The sequence below is a fragment of the Nomascus leucogenys genome, chromosome 9 (genome assembly GCF_006542625.1).
Source record: "Nomascus leucogenys isolate Asia chromosome 9, Asia_NLE_v1, whole genome shotgun sequence".
In the NCBI taxonomy this organism is placed as follows: domain Eukaryota; kingdom Metazoa; phylum Chordata; class Mammalia; order Primates; family Hylobatidae; genus Nomascus; species Nomascus leucogenys.
Window position 1 is genome coordinate 34271110 of NC_044389.1, and position 20090 is coordinate 34291199.

The window sequence follows — 20090 nt, forward strand, 5'->3', positions numbered from 1 at the left end:
CACTTTGTGATCTTGGGCAAGTTAATAACTTCTTTGTGCCTCAGTTTTCTCACCTGTAAAATGGGACTAACAATAATACATCAGTGGGTTAAATGAACAGTTTACATGTAAATAGCTAATTACATAGTGTATTGGTTCAGGTCCCCTGGGAAGCAGACATTGAAATGGATGTAGTAGCGCAAGAGGTTTTATGGGATGGAATGCCTATGAAAGGAAATGGGGAGAAAGCAGAATTGGCTAGGGAGAGCCTCAGTCTGTGATGCAGATCTGAAAGCTCAGTCAACCTAACAAGGAACTTCAGAGCACATATTGCCTGTTAGAGGAGTCCTGCATGGGCAGAAATGGCCAGATTTTAGTACACCCACCATGTTTAGTCACTGGCTAGAGCTGCCCAAGGAGAGCATGGTCATGACTGGGAAGCTGAGATCAATTCTGAACATGCTGCAGCTGGAGGCTGTTAGCTAACCAAACTTCTTGGCCCTGAATGGCAATTCTTTTTTGAAGGAAGATCCAAGTGATTGCTACAGTCCATTTCTTATGATGCACAGATCCATATCTTCACAGTTTCTGAGAGCAGCTCCTCCAAGGGAGGAAATGTAGAAAGAGATTAGTGAGACAGGCCTCAGGCTCATCACCGTAGCTGGTCTCGGAGCCACAAGGTTCTAGAGCCATCTCCACTATGTAGTCTAAATTGCCCTTGCCCTCAGCTATCATTTCTGCTGGTGCTGGTTGTTTACCTAGTGGTTTGACCCAAACCCTCATTTCTGAGGAGTCTGAGACTGGAGTGGTTGCATTTGTCCGTTCATAGTCACTACTGGGCAGGGAGTATTAAGTGGTATTCTAGGGAATCATCTGAGTCCCACACATATTCCTTCTTGTTCCCTTTGTGTAACAGCAGCCCTACTTCCTCCTGAGGATGAGGGTTAATTAATCTTGCCAAGATGGGCATTCGTCTTACTGCTTTCTAGTCCTTGGACACAAGGAATACTCAATATTCAGGCTGCAGCTGTAAATTGTAGTTCACTGTGACCTTTCATGTGTCTCCTGGCAAAAGTTTGCCCGCTTTGGGTACCAGGACTTCTAACTCCACAGAGCCCCACATTGCAGAGATGGGAAGCACAAAGTAGATCATTGGGAATGATGGCAAGTAGGGGCTATTTCCCTTTCCACTTCTTGGTTCTCAGACCCATGTATTCTTACTGGGAACCTAGCTCTAAATCAGTGCATGTACTGCATACAAGAGGATAGCACACCGTTTTTGTCTCTGAGCTAGTACATTAGCTGTGCCTTCAGCAGACCATTCCAATACTCCCTAAGACTGGTCCTTTTGTATGGAACTGTTATGGATATAACTGCTGGAGCTTATGGATATGGGCCTACTGCCACAAATCTTTCACTGTGAAGTGAGTCCCTTGGCTGGATTCCATGTCTGTTGATTAAGTGCTGTATAAGTCCATATTTAGTGGTACTGGCTAGGTCTCTGGACAGGAAAGGCAAACCCATACCTGGAATAAGTGTCTAATCCTGTGAAGATCAATCACTGGCCCATCCAAGATGGAAGAGGCACAGTGTAGTCAGCTTGCCACTTAATAGTCTGTTGGTCTGCCTGAGGCATAACGCTATATGGGGGCTTGTTTTTGGTCTTTGTTGCTCATAGGTTGGATGTTCAGAGTTGGCCTTGGTAAATGGGAGTCCATGTCTCCTTCTCTGCTTCCATCTCTATTTCTGCCACAGTGACCTCTCCATTTATGTCCCCATCTTGCCACTTCTGGGTGACTTCTGGTCAGCTAGTTGAGTCATTTTGTCTCCTTGGCTGTTCATTGGCTCTTCTGTATTGGATACTTTCTGGTGGGCATTAACACATGAAACAAAGATTTTCATACTTTCCACCCACTCCCATATGTTCATTCATTTGCCTCCATCCATACCTCTTGCCTTTGTCCTTCTTCTTAAAGGCCTCTAACCAGTTGGCCAGTCTACCTGCCATTGCCTGTGAGTCTATATATTCTCACCCTAGGCCACTTTTCTTTCTGCATAAAATTCATAACCAAGTGCACGACTCAAAGCTCTGTCTGTTAAGGTTTTCCCTTTTCATTGTCAAGGTCACCCCTAAGTGTGGCTATAATGAACTCCGTTGTTTTTTTCAGCTTGCATTCACATACTGAGCTGACCTACTTATAAGCAAAACTTTGGCTTTTTTCTCCTTCTTAAGTTGGTCTTATAGGATACCCCAAACAGCTATAAATGTGAGCTGAGGAAATGGTGCTGGTATGGTGAGTGCCAGGGAAGTCTTGGCTGCCTGCTTATAGCAGTCTCCTTGTGCCTTTTGGTTCTGTTTCATTTTGATCCTTGATGTGCCATTCCTATCTTATAATGTGTTGCTGCTATGCTCACCTGGCTTTATGACCTGGCGAGTCCTAGTGAATGCAGATCATTATGGAAAGTCTGGACACATGGTGCCCAGTGATGAAGCATTGTATCTCTTAATAGGACACAGTTGCACACCAGGAGCTGTTTTTCTAATAGCATGGCCTTCCTGCAGAACTCTAGGGGCCTGCATTTTGATTCTCTTCCTTGCTATAAACGCTACACTGCATCTTTTCTCACCATTGGTACCTCCAGCAGCATAGAGATTGCTTGCACTACAGCCTGGACTTGCTGCAGAGTTGTTGCCCCTACTCAGTACTGGCAGCCTATCATGTCAACCAGTATATGGGCCACAGCAGTATTCCTGGGTATAGAATGTGTTACTTCTAGAATCTGAAGGAGCCTACCAGACATTGTGCTTCCTTTTTTGTAGCTGGGGATGCAAGATGCAGCAATTTGTCTTTTGCTTTGGAGGGGATGTGTTGGCATGATTGCCACCACTGAACTCTTAAAACTTCGCTGAAATGGTAGATCCCTGAATATTTGTAGGGTTTTTCTTTACTCTCTTTGGAACACATGTACCTCAGCAAGTCTTTCAGTATGTTAGCCACCTCTTGCGCATCTTGCAAGATCAGCATGTATCACTGACGTAGTGGATCTATATGCTGTTCTGAGTCCAGATCTCTGCAGACTGTATTATGATAGAGTAGAGTTAACATAGCCCCTAAGCAAAACCATGAATGCATTTTATTGTTTGTTCATTGTGAAAGTGAGCTGCTTCTGATCCTCTTTTCTGATTAGGATAGAAAGGAACTTACTTGCCATATAAATGGCTGCATGCCGTGTACCCAAGGCTATATTTATCTGCTGCAACAAACATACTACATCTAGCATGGCAATGTGGTCATGGCTGCTACTTGTTTGAGCTTGTGGTAGATCCAACTGGTTCCTGCAGGGGCCAGACTTTTGAATTACATGGATATATTTAGGGACTACTGCCCTTGAATCTTTGAGATCCTTAAAGGTGACACTAATCATTGCCATCCCCTTTACCTCTGCCCCCTACACGATTTTGGTTTTGATTTACACCCAGGGGATGGAGAGCTATTTTCAGAAGGTTTCACTTGGCCATTCTGTGTCTGTTAGCTCTTATTCCTCAGGTCAAAGACCCGGGGTGGGAGTTACCCCAGCTGCCAAGTATGCCAATCCCATTTATACATTGAGGGACTGGGGAAGTGACTGCTGGGTAGGTCTGTGGACCAGTAGACCCATTAAAAGCTAGACTTTGGCCAGGACTCCATTTATTACTTGGTTCCTGTATTTCTACTGCTATAATAGGGCCACAATGATGCTCCATGTTTCTGTATACCAATATCAAGTCAGACTCTGTGACCCATAGTCTTTGAAATGTCTGGGTATTTTCCTTTCCCCACTTTATAGTTGCCTGAGTAAATGACCGTAGGTTCCTTTCGGGATGGACTTGGGAATAATTTTACATATATATATGAGTTTAGATCTGAAAACTGGCTCAGGTCCAGGAACTGGGAAAGGGATGGTAGGTTTTTATTGGTGTAATCACCCTCAGCCTCCTGCTTATCCAATTCTTGCCTTGTTTTGATTGTATATATTAAGCAGCACTGATTTTGACTACCTGTCTGTTTTTTTCCTTATGGCACCATATTCTCTTTTTTTTTTTTTTTTTTGAGATGGAGTCTCACTCGGTTGCCCAGGCTGTAGTGCAGTGGTGTGGTCTCAGCTCACTGCAATCTCCACCTCCCGTGTTCAAGTGATTCTCCTGTCTCAGCCTCCCCGGTAGTTGGGATGACAGGTGCCCACCACCACACCCGGCTAATTTTTGTATTTTTAGTAGAGACGGGGGTTTTCACTATGTTGGCCAGGCTGGTCTTGAACTCCTGACCTTAAGTGATCCACCCACCTCAGCCTCCCAGATTGTGCTGGGATTACAGGAATGAGCCACAGTGCCCAGCCTGCACCATATTCTCTTAACTATCTCCACAGCTCCCTGAAAGTTAAGTCTTATTGGCTGTCTTTCTGCATGAATCATAATGGTAAGAGTTTACTAGCTTCTGGTGTTTAAGTGCCACCACCTGGCCCCTATTGCTAACAATGAGCCTTTCCTTTAGAGGAGCGCCACCACTGAACTTAGTGATGCTGGTGCCTCTCTCCCCAGTATATTCCTGATGGCTTTGATGAATGGTCTTCTCTCCTCACATGGTATACACAACTCTATCATACCCACTTTCCTGAGCCTTTTAATCCTGTCGTCTGCTCTCTGCTATGTCAATTCAGTCATTTCAGCCTGACTTAGGTTGGGCCATCATTTTCTCCAGGCTGCTAGGAGCCACCCTGACAGCAAGTTTATACCATCTCCCAGGTCCCTGCCACAGTGTTAATTCTCATATCCTGAGACAGCCCCTTTCTTAACCAGTAAACTTGACCTTAGTCAGTCTAATGTTCCTGCTTGCTTGATTAAGCACCTTGAAAATCTAGCACTGTGGTTTATGCCAGTCCTGCTGGTACCCTGGCTAATTCTTGCCATTCTTTTGGGGATTATAGTCCCTGTTCTCCTTTATGAGGTCCAAGATGTCTTTGGCAGGGTTAGCACTAGCTATTATCATGGCATCTAGGAATCCAGATAGGGACAGATCCTGAGGGAGCCCCTGTGTTGCCTTGCAGGTGACAGACCTGTGAAGTGTGCTTCTGCACAGCAGGGAGTGCTAACTCATCCCTGAAGACTCAGAGTTCAAAGGATTTGGAAATGACAATCTTTGGGGGCAGCCATCTATCCCTAACCAAATCAGGATCCTGACCTTGGCATAACAAACCTGCCTTGGCTGAGCATTCAGCCACCGTGAAGCAGTGGTCTGTAGCCATCCTGAGTTTGTTCTTCATCTTTTACTGCCTCCCTTCGTAGGTGATAAGGACCTGTTTGTCAGCTACCAAAGAGCCCTCTGACCTTCACGTGTAGTTTTCAGTTGTTTGTTAGCTGCCCTTTCTAGGGAGCCTGGGCAATCTAACAGCTAGCCAACTTTATTGTTCTTGTATTTTTTTTTTTTTTTTTGAGACTGAGTCACCCAGGTTGGAGTGCAGTGGCGTGATCTCGGCTCACTGTAAGCTCTGCCTCCCAGGTTCACGCCATTCTCCTGCCTCAGCCTCTCGAGCAGCTGGGACTACAGGCGCCTGCCACCATGCTCGGCTAATTTTTTGTATTTTCAGTAGAGACAGGGTTTCACCATGTTGGCCAGGATGGTCTCGATCTCCTGACCTCGTGATCCACCCGCCTCAGCCTCCCAAAGTGCTGGGATTACAGGCGTGAGCCACCGCGCCTGGCTATTCTTGTATGTTTTATGTTCCCCTTCCCAAATATCTGAATCTTTACACCAGTTTGAGTGTTCCTCTCTGGGAACATTCTCCCAAGTCACAACTTGTGTGTTAACACTTGGGTCACCAGCTTGTGCCAGGGCCTATCATGCCTCACGTACCACCTGGGATGAGAGCTTCATTGTCAGTTGGGCAGTAAGTTATCTAGTTCCTAAGCCCCATCTTACCTCCTGCTTTCTCAGTCAATTTCTAGTACCAGCTGTGCCAGTTTGAATCCTTCAGGAAGCAGCTGCTGAGACAGGACTATAAGAGATATATGAAGTAGGAGAGGACTTCTGCGAAAGGAAAGGGGGAGGAGGCACAATTGTCAGGGAGAGTCTCAGAGTGCGATGCAGGTCTGACAGAGTCTCAGACAACACAGTGAAGAGTCGAACAAAAATTGTTCAGTAAAGGAGTCCTGCATTGGACAGAAATGGCCAGGCCTTAGTGCCTATGTTATGAGCAGTCATTGGGTGGGCCTGCCCAGGAAGAGTGTGACTTCAGCTTGAAAGCTGGGCATCCTGAAGGGACTGCAGTAGGAGGCTGTCAGCTAACTGTGCACCTAGAAGCTTATTGGAAAGTTATTTCTTAAAGGTTGATATAAGCGACATACCTCCATGGCTGCCACATGTAATAAGCAAATGTTAGGTATTATTGTTAGGATGATTTTGATGACATTTTTCTTTTTCTTTTTTTTCTTTTTTTTTTTTTTTTTTTTGAGATGGAGTCTTGCTCTGTCACCCAGGCTGGAGTGCAGTGGCGCGATCTCAGCTCGCTGCAACCTCCGCCTCCCAGGTTCACGCCGTTCTCCTGCCTCAGCCTCCCGGGTAGCTGGGACTACAGGCGCCCGCCACCCCCGGCTATTTGTTTTGTATTTTTAGTAGAGTCGGGTTTCTTTTCTTTTTTTTTTTTCTTTTGTAGAAATTACTTTTATGTTAAAATATTCCTTAATAAGCTAGCAATTATTTATTTGGAGGAGCGTCCAGAAAACAGGTTCATGACTGAATTATCGTTGTCCTTGATTATAGAGATTCATGAATTACACACATAACACTATTCTCTGGAGTAGCTGTGAAGCTCTACGAGGCTATGAGGTTGGAGGCGCTTCTCCCTGCCTGTTAAGCTGCTCCCATCACATCACGATAGGATGGATTTTATTTTTCTCTTTTCAATTAAATCTTTACAACAGTTCGAATGCTCTTTCCAGAATGCATCAGTTCAAAGACTTTGTTGATTTCATCAAAAGACAGATTGTGAGTCACAAATTCATCAACATTATCTTTTTGGACATATATTCAGACACCAACTTTGGGACACTTTCTACACTCTTCCATCCTCCAAAGGCAGTGCCTTTCCATGTGCGACCTGTTACCAGTTGGAATGGACGAGTGGCAATTTCTTCACCTGAAGCAGCTACTCCAACCACCACGCTGACACCCCAGCCCTTGTGACACGCCTCATGTGCTGCTCTCATGACCTTCACATTACCAATACATTCAAAGGAATAGTCCATAGAGTCGGGGTTTCACTGTGTTAGCCAGGATGGTGTTGATCTCCTGACCTCGTGATCCGCCTGCGTCAGCCTCCTGCAGTGCTGGGATTACAGGCGTGAGCCACCGTGCCCGGCCTTGGTAACATTTTTCTAAGTTGCTTTGATTCTTTATGAATAAAAACCTTTTAGACATGTTTCTTATTTTCTCTTGAATATGTTTTTGTTTGTTAATATGTAATATTAACTGAAATTGAAAACAATATTTCAGTGTGGTCTGGCACATAGTAGGTGTCCAGGGAATGTTGGTTGAAATGAACCATGCAGTTGATCAGTATAGCATAGAACATTATAATCCCCACTCTCCTTATTCTGGACATTTTCTAGCGCAGTTTGAGATTGCATTAGGCTGTTTCCTGATGACTTTTTCTGTAACAGACAATTCAGTAGTTTGGGTCTTTTTATTTTATTTTTTCAAATAAGTTAACTTTTATTTGAAAGGAGACTACTTTTCCCCACATGTATCTTCTGAGGATTCTATACTATATGATAACCTGCTTATCCATAGTTCCAATACCAAAATTTCTAACAGCAAATTATATAGTTGCTCTAGGTAATAAATAAGGGTTGTCCTTCACTGATTAAGGGAATACTTAAACTTCAATAAATTTAACAAAGAAATCACACTTTAGTTTTTAAGTTTTGCCAGATGTATTTTATTTTTTTTGGAGACAGAGTCTTGCTCTATCACCCAGGCTGGAGCAGTGGCGCGATCTCAGCTCACTGCAACCTCCGCCTCCCGGGTTCAAGCGATTCTCCTGCCTCAGCCTCTTGAGTAGCTGGGACAGCAGGCAGGCACTACCACGCCCAGCTAATTTTTTGTATTTTTAGTAGAGACAGGGTTTTGCCATGTTGCCCAGGCTGGTCTTGAACTCTTGAGCTCAGGTAGTCTGCCTGCCTCAGCCTCCCAAAGTGCTAGGATTACCGGTGTGAGCCACCGTGCCTAGCCAAAGTTTTAACAGATGTATTTTAAATACATGTTTCATAGGAGTCTGCAAGCTTTTTATCTCTAAAAAATGACTTAATTTTTAGGGCTCAAAAATTCCATTCTTCAAAAGAAATGTCCAAGTGTTTTCTTTTATAGCTTCAAACTTTCTGCACTTAACTACTTGACTGTTCCATGCCACCCCAAACATGACATGACTGAACTACTTTATGTGTTACTGTCTTCCTCAAAAGAAAGTTTAAAAAGGAGTTATTCATAAATGCAGTTCTCTAATACAATATCTAAGACAAAAGAAGCTTTAAAAAGATAATTTCTTATTTGATTAGCTAGGAGTTTATGTTAGTAAAAGCAAAAAAAAAATTTACGGAGTATAACACTAGGGTTGTTTTTATACTCAAGATTTTTTTTTTTTTTTTTTTTATAAATTACCCAGGCTCGGGTATTTCTTTTTTTTTTTTTTTTTTTGCACACAAAACAATAAACATTTTCTAAAAGTACATACAAACAAAAAGATGCATATCAAACATATTAGGAAGGTTGCCCATGGGAAGATGGGGAATAGAAATGGGGGGTGGGAATTAAAGAAAATAAATGAGAGAGAGACTTTGTATGGATCAATGATAATAACTCAATCCTCTATTTGACAAAGAAGAAGGAGAAGGAAGAGGAAGAAAAAGTGGGATAAAGGATCAGAAAGGGAGGAAAATAGAAAAAATTGGAGTACGACTCCAGGGTAGACCTGTTTTGTTGTCGCTTGGTTGGTTGGTTGGTTTGTCAGTTGTATTTTTCATATGTTTCACCATGTTGGCCAGGCTGGTCTCGAACTCCTAGCCTCAAGTGATCAACCTGCCTCGGCCTCCCAGAGTACTGGGACTACAGGCGTGAGCCACCACGTCCAGCCCCCACATTGCTTCTGGCCTCTGTGGTAGACCTCCCAGAGGAGGCGCCGGGCAGAGGTGCTCCCCACATCCCAGACGGGGCGGCCAGGCAGAGACGCTCCTCACTTCCTAGACGGGGTGGCGGCCGGGCAGAGGCGCTCCTCACATCCCAGACGATGGGTGGCCGGGCAGAGGCGCTCCTCACTTCCCAGACGGGGCGGCCGGGCAGAGGCGCTCCTCACTTCCCAGACGGGGCGGCCGGGCAGAGGCGCTCCTCACTTCCCAGACGGAGCGGCCAGACAGAGACGCTCCTCACTTCCTAGACGGGGTGGCGGCCGGGCAGAGGCGCTCCTCACATCCCAGACGATGGGTGGCCGGGCAGAGGCGCTCCTCACTTCCCAGACGGGGCGGCCGGGCAGAGGAGCTCCTCACTTCCCAGACGGGGCGGCCGGGCAGAGGCGCTCCTCACATCCCAGACGATGGGCTGCCAGGCAGAGACGTTCCTCACTTCCTAGACGGGGTGGCGGCTGGGCAGAGGCTCTCCTCACCTCCCAGACGGGGCGGCCGGGCAGAGACGCTCCCCACCTCCCAGACGGGGCGGCGGCTGGGCAGAGACGCTCCTCATAACCCACACGATGGGCGGCCAGGCAGAGACGCTCCCCACCTCCCAGACGGGGCGGCGGCCGGGCAGAGGCTGCAATCCCAGCACCCTGGGAGGCCAAGGCAGGCGGCTGGGAGGCGGAAGCTGCAGCGAGCCAAGACCACGCCACCGCACTCCAGCCCGGGCAACACCGAGCACCGAGTGAGCGAGCCTCTGTCTGCAGTCCCAGCACCTCGGGAGGCCGAGGCGGGCAGACCATTCGAGGTCAGGAGCTGGAGACCAGCCTGGCCGACATGGGGAAACTGCGCCTCCAGCCAAAGGAGAAAAACCAGGGAGGGGTGGTGGCGCGCGCCGGCAATCCCAGGCAGCCCGCAGGCCCGGGCAGGAGAATCACGGGAGCCTGCAGCGAGCCGAGTGTACTGCAGCCTGGGCCACAGAGGGAAGAAAAGAAAGAAGAAAAGAAGAAAGCGAGGAAGGAAGGAGGAAGGAAGGAAGGATACTCAAGATGTTTACTCAAAATGACAACAATTACATCTTTAGGAGTGTAATGTAGATATTAAATAAACCAAAAATTTTTTTTCTTAAAGACTGGGAAGAATCAGAAGCTTGGGGACATCCAGAATTAAAAAAAGGAGAGAAAAAAGAAAATAAAGAGGAAAAAAAGTCCTTCATTGCAACCATTTCATTATCAATAGTGTCTTGGGCTGTAGGAATGAGATCTTGATTGTGATCTGTATCGACTATAATAAGGAGAAAGTGATCATCTTCTGTACTGGTAATCATAGTCTTCATATCTGTCATATCCACGATCATATCCTCTATCATAGTAAGAATCTCGACGTCTGTGACCACCTCCACTGCCGCCTTTACCACCACCTCTGCCACCACCACTATGAGTTGTTCTGCCCATATAGATGCCTGGTGTAGGTGTGTGCATTCTCTTGGTAATAGAAAAATCCACCCGAATTTCTTCTGTCATCCAGCTCCTTTCTATTTGCCCTTACCATAGCCTCCTTTGAGTCATCTATTCCCTCAAAATACACAAAAGCAAATCCTTGAGATCGCCCAGTTTGCTGATTGTAAACCACATTGGCACCATTCAAAGTTCCATATCGAGAACATACTTCACGAAGATCTCTGTCTGTTGTGTACAAACTAAGGCCAAACACTCTAAGGCAAGTGTTGGGATCTGGATTTGCCCTTCTGCCAGTATGTCTTCTCCGGTTAGACATTGGAGAATGACTTCGGCTCCTTCGCTGTCAGTATTCTGGTATATATGAGCTACTTCGTCTCTTGTGAGAGTGGGATCTGGATCGAGAGTGGGATCTGGATCAAGTGTGTAATGTTGATGAGAATGCCTCCTTGACATTTTGATCTTGATCAAGAATGGGATTCAGAGTGTTTGGAAACTCTTGAAGGACTACAAGATCCTGATCATCTCTCTAATTTTACACGAGCAGGAGTTCCTGTTGGAGATTTTGACTGAGAGTGAAGACTCATTTACTTAGGACCCATTTATTCTTCCAGATTATTTTAATTCTACTTCACTTTTGCTTTCTACTTCATTCTTGAGTTTTTCACTTTTTGTACTTTGTGTATTCTTCCCCAATTCAAACAATTCAAAATAGCCTTAAAAAAATTCAAGTGCTTCTATCTGACCAATCTTCTGTTCAGTTTTTTCCCCCATTCAATTTTAACTTTCTGATCCTTAATACTTTCCATTAGCCTTCTTTTATCTTGATTTATCTTCAACATTCTTAGAAAAAACTCTTCAGTTTCTTCATGAACATTAACTATGCCCTTGAAGTTGTTCTCCTCTACATCACTCATGTCTATGAGGTGCTCCCCAGAATTAAATATGAGACAAGTCTTGGCTTGAGGGCCAACGGCCTAATCAACCTGCTGACCAAACTGTGGGAGAGAGGAAAGAGCTGGCAACAATGGCCGCTCCACTCCACTCCCACTCGGTTGCAGGCTCCAGCAAAATGGTGCTGACCTATTTTATTTTTATTTATTAATTTTCTTTTAGTTTAGGTCTATTAGAGATGATTTAGTTTAGTATTCTAATATTCTAATTTGGTTAGATCTTTCGAATACTGATTCTTTGATCCAGCAGATTCAGCTGTCATAATTTTCTTTATATCCATCACATATTTCATTATTGTGCCATAAATGGCCACATCCAAATCATTAATAAAAATGTTAAACAGGACCAGGTGTGGTGGCTCACATCTATAATCCCAGGACTTTGGGAGGATCACTTGAGCCCAGGAGTTTAAGACCAGTGTGGGCAACATAGTGAGACCTCATCTAAATTATTTTAAAAAAAAAAAATGTTAAGTAGGATAAGACCAAGAATCAAGCTCTAGGCCATGCCATTGGTGATGTGCCTTCAGATGGATAGATATTTATGGTCAACACTATTCAGCCTGTTAAAAATTGACCATATTGAATATGACCCAAATTTCTACTTTTTTTTTTTTTTTTTTTTTTTTTAAGACAGGGTCTCACTGTTGCCCAAGCTAGAGTGTAGTGGCTCAATCACTGCTCACTGCAACCCCTGCCTCCTAGGCTCAAGCCATCTTCCCACCTTGGTCCCCCCAGTAGCTGGGACTATAGATGTGCACCACCACACCTAGCTAATTTTTTTTTTTGTAGAGACAGGTTTTCACCATGTTGCCCAGACTGAATTTCTACATTTATTGCTTAGAAGACAATGAGTATATATCTGTTTTTTTTTTTTTTTTTTAAAGATGGGGTCTCATTCCATAGCCCAGGCTGGAGTGCAGTGGCATGATCTCAGCTCACTGCAACCTCCGCCTCCCAGGTTCAAGTGATTCTCCTGCCTCAGCTTCCTGAGTAGCTGGGATTACAGGCATGCACCACCATGTCCAGCTAATTTTTGTATTTTTAGTAGAGACGGGGTTTTAACACGTTGGCCAGGCTGGTCTTGAACTCCTCACCTCAAGTAATCCACCTGCCTCGGACTCCCAAAGTGTTGGGATTACAGGCATGAGCCACTGCGCCAAGCCGACAATGAGTATATATCTTTATACATCTATCTATCTGTCTATCTGTTTGCACTGAGCCGACAATGAATATATATCTTTATACATCTGTCTGTCTGTCTGCGCCCAGTTGACAATGAGTATATATCTTTGTCCATCCGTCCATCCATCCATCCATCCATCCATCATTTGCAGACATGCACTAGACTAAGGCTAACAAGGCATTGAGGCAGAAAAGGAAATGAAGCTATTTGGTTATAGATGATTGCTGTTTTCCTTTCTAAGTAAGCGCTTGCTTTTGGCTTTTATCTGCCAGTAATCAGCTGGGTGATCTTGGAAAAGTGACTCAGCCTTTCAGGATTTGAGATTCTTAGCAGTAAAATAATATGATTGGGAAGTTTGTAGAGACAAAGCTGTGGGGAAGGGGAAATGGGGAATCACTGTTTAATAGGTAGAGAGTTTCAGTTTGGGAAGATGAAAAATTTCTGAAGATGGATGGAGGTAATGGTTGCACAACTGTGTGGACATATTTAATGCCACCAAATTGCACCCTTTTAAAAATAGCTAAAATGGTAAATATGTATATTTTACCACAATAAAAAAAGAAATCCAGAAAATAAATTAAGAGTAGGCTGGTATTGAACAATAGTAACAATAATGTTAAGGAACCCCACTGTCTGTCTTGTTTTTAATTATATAAATATAATAAAAAACTCATATCAGGCTTAATGGTGAAATACTGAAAGAATTTTTATTAAAGTCAGAAACAAAAGAAAATGTCCACCTTCACCATTTTCAGAGGAACTGTCAGTGTAATTAAGTGTAATAAAGAAAGAAAGAGATCATTAGAAAAAGGCAAGTGGTTTGGTGGAGGGGCCTCACTGAGATCTTTCAATATGAATTAGAGAAACGGAAGGGGAAGGATAATGGGACCCCTGAACAGTCTGTGAGGGAGTGTTGTGTGTGTACATGCATGTGTATGTATAAAAGGGAACAGAATAAATCAGTTGAGACCTGGGGGAAAATATGATTGAATTAGATGGCCTGTAGAATCACCATTGAGAATAGGTAAATGGGAGATAGAAGGCAAGTTTATGGGATGTGTGTATCTGAACTTTTCTATATGCTGCTTCAATCAGAGCACTTTTCTGTGAGCTCCTATTGGGATTCTGCTGTTAATAGAGGTTTTGCTGTTAAGAGTTTAGAACCATTGGCTTAGAACTCTGAATTCTTCTGACAGAAAAGTTTACTATTTCAGGTTCAATTCAATAGTTAGTGATCAGCATAGTTCCTAGAACATGGCAAAGTGATTGCAATTGTCAGAACAATCATTGAAGAGATGGGCATATAAATAATAACAGCAAATTTGTCTTCTAGACTGTGTCATCAATTATTGGAGGATTGGAAGCATATCTTGTATCCTACTTAGCTCCTCTTTGACTCTCCTGCTATTTGTGCTCTGTTTTAAGGCCCTCTATTCTTTGAGGCAACAGTAGTTACGTGGAAAAAGGGGTGAGTTTGCATACCATCACACTTTGGTATGCAGTAGAAGTGCCTTCATATTTCCATTTTGTCACACAATATTAAAAAGGCTTTACTCAAGAGTTGAGATTTAACAAAGTTAATAATTTTTATTGCTTCATCAGTCAAGTGAAACTGACATTTTAGAACAACTGAATGCATGGCAGTGAAGAATAAGACTACCAGTATTGTTTGGTATTTGCTGCCTTGATTAGTGCTAAGGTGCAAGCAGTTCTACCCATCATTGCTATTGTGCTTTCACTGCAGTTGTCAACATGGTGAAAAGGGCATACATACTAAGATGTGGATTCCCACGAGTCTGTGGACTACAATTTGAGAACCACTGGAGTAATCTGAACTCATCCCATTTTTTGTTTGAATGTTGCAACCTGCGCTTTACCTTGTAAGATTACCTAGCCTGTTTAAAAGTTTTTATAAATTCAACAACCTGGTTAGGTAAACTCTATTGAGTGTTTAACTGACTTAATCATTTAAAAATGTTTTAATAATACAGTGCTTAATCTATATCCTTCATGATTTTTCATCTGAACATTTTATTGTTTGCTTATATATACTAATTCTACCCTGATGATTAAAAAAAAAAAGTTTTAGGCTGGGTGCAGTAGCTTATGCCTGTAATCCCAGTGTGAGGAGGCCAACGTAGGAGCATTGCTTGAGCCCAGGAGTTCGAGACCAGCCTAGACAACATCTTGTCCCATCTCTACAAAAAACAAAAAAGTCAGGCATGGTGACACGCACCTGTAGTCCCAGCTGGAGGCTGAGGTGGGAGGATCACCCGAGCCTGGGGAGGTCAAGGCTGCAGTAGCTGTGATAATGCCACTGCACTCCAGCCTGGGTGACACCAGATCTTAAGAAAAGAAAAAAAAAATGTTTTAAGGCTTGCATTTCATACTTACTTACTCTGAACAAATCTTTTTTAAAAATGTATCAATTGATCTTTATAAAAAATAAGTCCCATTAGCAGAATAAAAATTACGTATTGAATATGATTCCAATATAATTAAAAAACATTTTGCAAAAGGAGTCATAAAAAGAAATGTCTGCTTTATTAAAGTTGCAGATTAATACAAACACATGTTATCAGTAAGAACTCTGCCATTGTCAGGATTGCTATAGTTTAGGCCTCTTGTTTCTAAGTCCTCAGGCAGCTGCAGTTCCTCTGTATATGACATTACATAGCTCACCTTCTGTTTCCCATTGAAGAAAAATGAGGCATAGGATGTGCAGTGATCTAATGTTAGGTACTTCCTTGACCCCATCAATCTTGGTGGATAAATAAGAAAAATACGTTTTAAGCTTTGAAGCATGATTTCAAGCACTTGATAGTGTTTCAGCAGTAGTCTTGGTAAGTGGACGAAGCCAGTGATTTGGCCTGCCTTGGATGGATAAATGAAATTGCAGGTTGCCGTGAAGACCCATTTCACTCAACAGCACATGAGATACATATGAATCCTCGCCTTGGTAACGTTCTAGAGGTGAATATTAGCATAGATGTAAAAATAACCTACCCTTTTACCCTGATATATGATGCCACAGTCACTTGTAGAGTACAAAAATGTATACAAATCTTGCCACACGTTGGTTACAGGACACCCACTTCTCAGAAACACCTCATCAGAAAGCACATGCAAATCATCAACTGTCATTGCTTTAATTTTGATGTGAAGCCAATCAAGAGTACAGTAATACTCTTGATTCTGCATATCCAAACAAAGTCACAGCAACAAGCAGATGAACTGAAGATAACTTCAAGAGAGCCTTCATGATACCAGGTCCAAAGCAATGACTTCTCAGCGGGCAGACAGCAGAATCACAGTTGATCTTTGGAACATTCAGATCCTGTGAGATGCTTGCAGCAAAAATCTTTGTTTCTGTAGCTTTTTGGAGAAAAGGCAAATATATTTAGGATTAGTGAAATATTTTCAGCAGGCTCTTGAAAGGAGTTAGAAGTAAGTTGCATTATAGTATTATATGCATTTTGTCATTGTGTAGATCATAGAGTGGTTTCTGTGTGAAATTTGGGGCTTCCTTAGGAGTTAGGAGGGACTGCTTTCATTTAGTATACTCCTTATTTAAGAAAACTTATTAAAATCTGTCATAAAGCAAATTTGAAAATAGAAACAAATTAAGTTTGTGTTACAGATTAGATTCCTCCTCCTCCTCCTCCTCTTTGTCGTCTTTTTTTTTTTTTTTTGACAGAGTCTCACTCTGTCATCCAGGCTGGAGTGCAATGGTGCAATCTCGGCTTGCTACAACCTCCACTGCCCAGGTTCAAGCAGTTGTCCTGTCTCAGTCTCCTGCGTTGCTGGGACTACAGGCGCACGCCACCACACCTGGCTAGATTGTGTATTTTCAGTAGAGATGGGGTTTCACTGTATTGGTCAGGATGGTCTCAAACTCCTGACCTCAGGTGATCCGCCTGCCTTGGCCTCCCGAAGTGCTAGGATTACAGGCGTGAGCCACTGTGCTTGGCCCTTTTTTTTTTTTTTTTTTTTTTTAAAAAGCAACAAGGTCTTGCTCTGTAGCCCAGGCTGGAGTGCAGGGGCTTGATTGTGGCTCACTGTGGTCTTGACCTCAGGCTCAAACAAGCCTCCCATCTCGGCCTCCCAAGTAGCTAGGACCACAGACACACACCACCATGCCTGGCTAATTTTTTACTATTTTGTAGAGACAAGGTCTTCCTATGTTGTCCAGGCTGGTTTTGAACTCCTGGGATCAAGCAATATTCCTGCCTCAGCCTCCCAGAGTACTAGGATTACAGGTATGAGCTACCACACCTAGCCAGATTAGATTCTTTAAAAGCAAATTCTAGATGCGGTATCAGGTTTCTTTTAATGTATTGAAATTTTGCTGTATTGATTTTTGCTGGAAATAAGTGGCAGTTGGCCAACCCTAATCTGACCCCCCTGGAAACTCCTTTCCTATCATCTGCTACTCTTTCCCTCCCTTAATCTCTGCTTTGTTCTTGCTGTCCCTCTGTTTTTAACTACCTTCCTCTGAATTCCAAGATTGCTCCCTGACATGCAGATCTCGATGTGACTCAGTGAGACTTTCTCTGGCTGTCTTATTTAAAATTGTAAATCCGCAGCCGAGTGCAGTGGCTCATGCCTATAATCCTAGCACTTTGGGAGGCAGAGGCGGGTAGATTGCTTGAGCCCAGGAGTTTGAGACCAGCATGGGCAACATGGTAAAACCCAATCTCTACAAAAAATACAAAAAACTAGCCAGACATGGTGGTACACACCTGTACTCCCAGCTTGGGAGGCTGAGATGTGAGGTTCACAGCCCAGGAGGTCAAGGCTGCCACGAGCCATGATTGTGCCACTGCTCTCCAGCTTGGGTGACAGCAAGACACTGTCCGAATAAAATAAAATAAATTTATAACCCTCAAATTTTCCTCTCTCTTTCTTTATTTTTCATCTTAACCCGTCATCTAGCATATCATATGTTTTACATGTTTATCTTGTTTATCATTCATTTCCATCCATTAGAATGTAATCTCTGCGAGGGCTCAGATTTTGCCTGTTTACTTGCTGTTTCATCTCCAGTGCTTATACTCAAATTCAACAACCTTGTTGGATAAACTCCACTGAGTGTTTAACTGACTTAATTATTTAAAAATGTTATAATAATAGAAGGCTTAATCTGTACCCTTGATTGTTGAAGGAACACAGTAACCAGGTGCTCAAGTATTGGTTGAGTGAATATTTATATAAATATGAATTATGTGGAGATTTTTATTGTAATTGTGTTGTAATGAGATTTGACCCCAAAACTTGCTATTATGAAGTATTTGTACCCTAACTCCTTGCTATCCTCTTATTTTCAACTTGATCTAGGCCTATAGTAAGCTAATACATTTGTTGAATGGATTTGTCAATCAGAAAGCCTCAATTTTTTTCCTGCAGGAATACATTCTTGTTATATGATGTAACAGTTATATACATTGAAACAGCCAAGAATTTGTTTTGACCTTTTGTAGACTTTACTTAAGAAGATTTTGAAAAACTTTATTGCTCTTTTTAAAAAAATTCTTCCTATCTTCATTTAATATTCAGTTCAAAGCTTTTCATGAAGTCTTGTCAGATAATTCTAAGCTGTAATAATTGTTTCCTCTTAGTTTCTATAACAATTTATGAACATACTAATATTTGTAAATCCATTGCATCGTTTATTCATTTGACAACACTTATTGACCCATTTACTCTAATTTGCTGGCATATAGTTGTTCATAGTAGCCACTCATGATCCTTTGAATTTCTGTGGTGTCAGTAATAATGTGTCCTTTTTCATCTCTGATTTCGTTTGAGTCTTCTCTTTTTTTTTCTTAGTCTGGCTAAAGGTTTGTCAATTTCACTTATCTTTTCAAAGAAACTGACATTTGTTTCATTGATCTTTTGTGTTGTTTCATTGATTTTTTGTGTTGTTTTCATTTTGAATTCATTTCTTTTTTCCTTTTAATTTTCAAATTCATTTATTCTCTGATCTTTATTACTTCTTTTCTTCTAATTTTGGGTTTGGTTTGCTCTTGCTTTTCTAGTACTTTAAGATGCATCATGTTATTTATTTGAAGGTTTTTCTTTTTTGATGTAGGCACTTATAGCTATAAATTGCCCTCTTAGTACTGCTTTTGCTGTATCCCATAGGTTTTGGCATATTGTGTTTCCATTATTATTTGTTTCAATAAAATGTTCAATTTCCTTACTGGCCATTCAGGAGTATATTGTTTAATTTCCATGTGTTTGTATAGTTTCCAAAATTCCTCTTGTTATTGATTTGTAATTTTATTCCCCTGTGGTCAGAGAAGATGCCTGATACTATTTCCATGCTTTTGAATGTTTTAAGGCTTGTTTTGTGACCGAACATATGGTCTCTGCTTGAGAACGATCCACATGCTGAAGATAAAAATGTGTATTCTGCAGTTATTGGATGAAATGTTCTGTAAATATCTATTAGGTCCATGTGTTCTATAGTGCAGATTAAGTCTGATGTTCCTTTTTTTTTTTTTTTTTTTTTTTTGAGACGGAGTCTTGCTCTTGTCACCCAGGCTGGAGTGTAATGGCACTATCTCAGCTCACCAACAACCTCTGCCTCCCAGGTTCAAGCACTTCTCCTGCCTCAGCCTCACCAGTAGCTGGGATTACAGGCATAAGCTACCAACCTGGCTAATTTTTGTATTTTTGAGTAGAAATGAGGTTTCACCATCTTGACCAGGCTGGTCTCGAACTCCTGACCTCATGATCCACCTGCCTTGGCTGCCCAAAGTGCTGGATTACAGGCGTGAGCCACTGCACCCAGCCCAAGTCTGATGTTTGTGTGTTGATTTTTTTGTCTGGGAGATCTGTCCAATACATGACCCATGTACTCTCTCAAGACTGTGCTTAAGTGCTAGATATAGAAAAAGGAATAAGACATCTGTGCCATCAAGGAATTAAAGGACTGGTTGGGAAGGCAAATATGTAAATGAGTAAATACACCGAATTCTGTGAAGATGATCAGTTCCATCTGGAGAGATCGAGGAAAGCTTGACTGAAATGGTGACACTTTTGTTTAGTATTGAAAAATTAACAGGAGTTCTCCAGATGGATAAAGATGAGAGGGGCGTTTTAAGCAGAGGAAAACCTGAGCACAAACGTGTGGCAGTATGTGGAGCAACATATGTTATCTAATTTGGGGAATTGCAAATAGTGTGTTATGCTAGTTTTGTAGGCTGAAAGGAATTGAGGGCAAGAGGTGAAGTACATACTTAGACATAGGAGCTAGATTATGAAAGACTTCATATACTATCAAAAGTAGTTTTGTTTTTTGTTTTTTTTTT

The 20090-nt window shown here is 42.5% G+C and overlaps 1 protein-coding gene and 1 pseudogene across 2 annotated transcripts in view; one reads left to right on the top strand and one right to left on the bottom strand.

The window, feature by feature from the left end:
• Window positions 1–20090, top strand: part of ZFYVE9 (zinc finger FYVE-type containing 9) — a 202904-nt gene that overhangs the window by 11871 nt on the left and 170943 nt on the right. The gene's annotated exons all lie outside the window — the stretch shown is intronic.
• On the bottom strand, window positions 10411–11000 carry LOC100606314 (annotated as a pseudogene).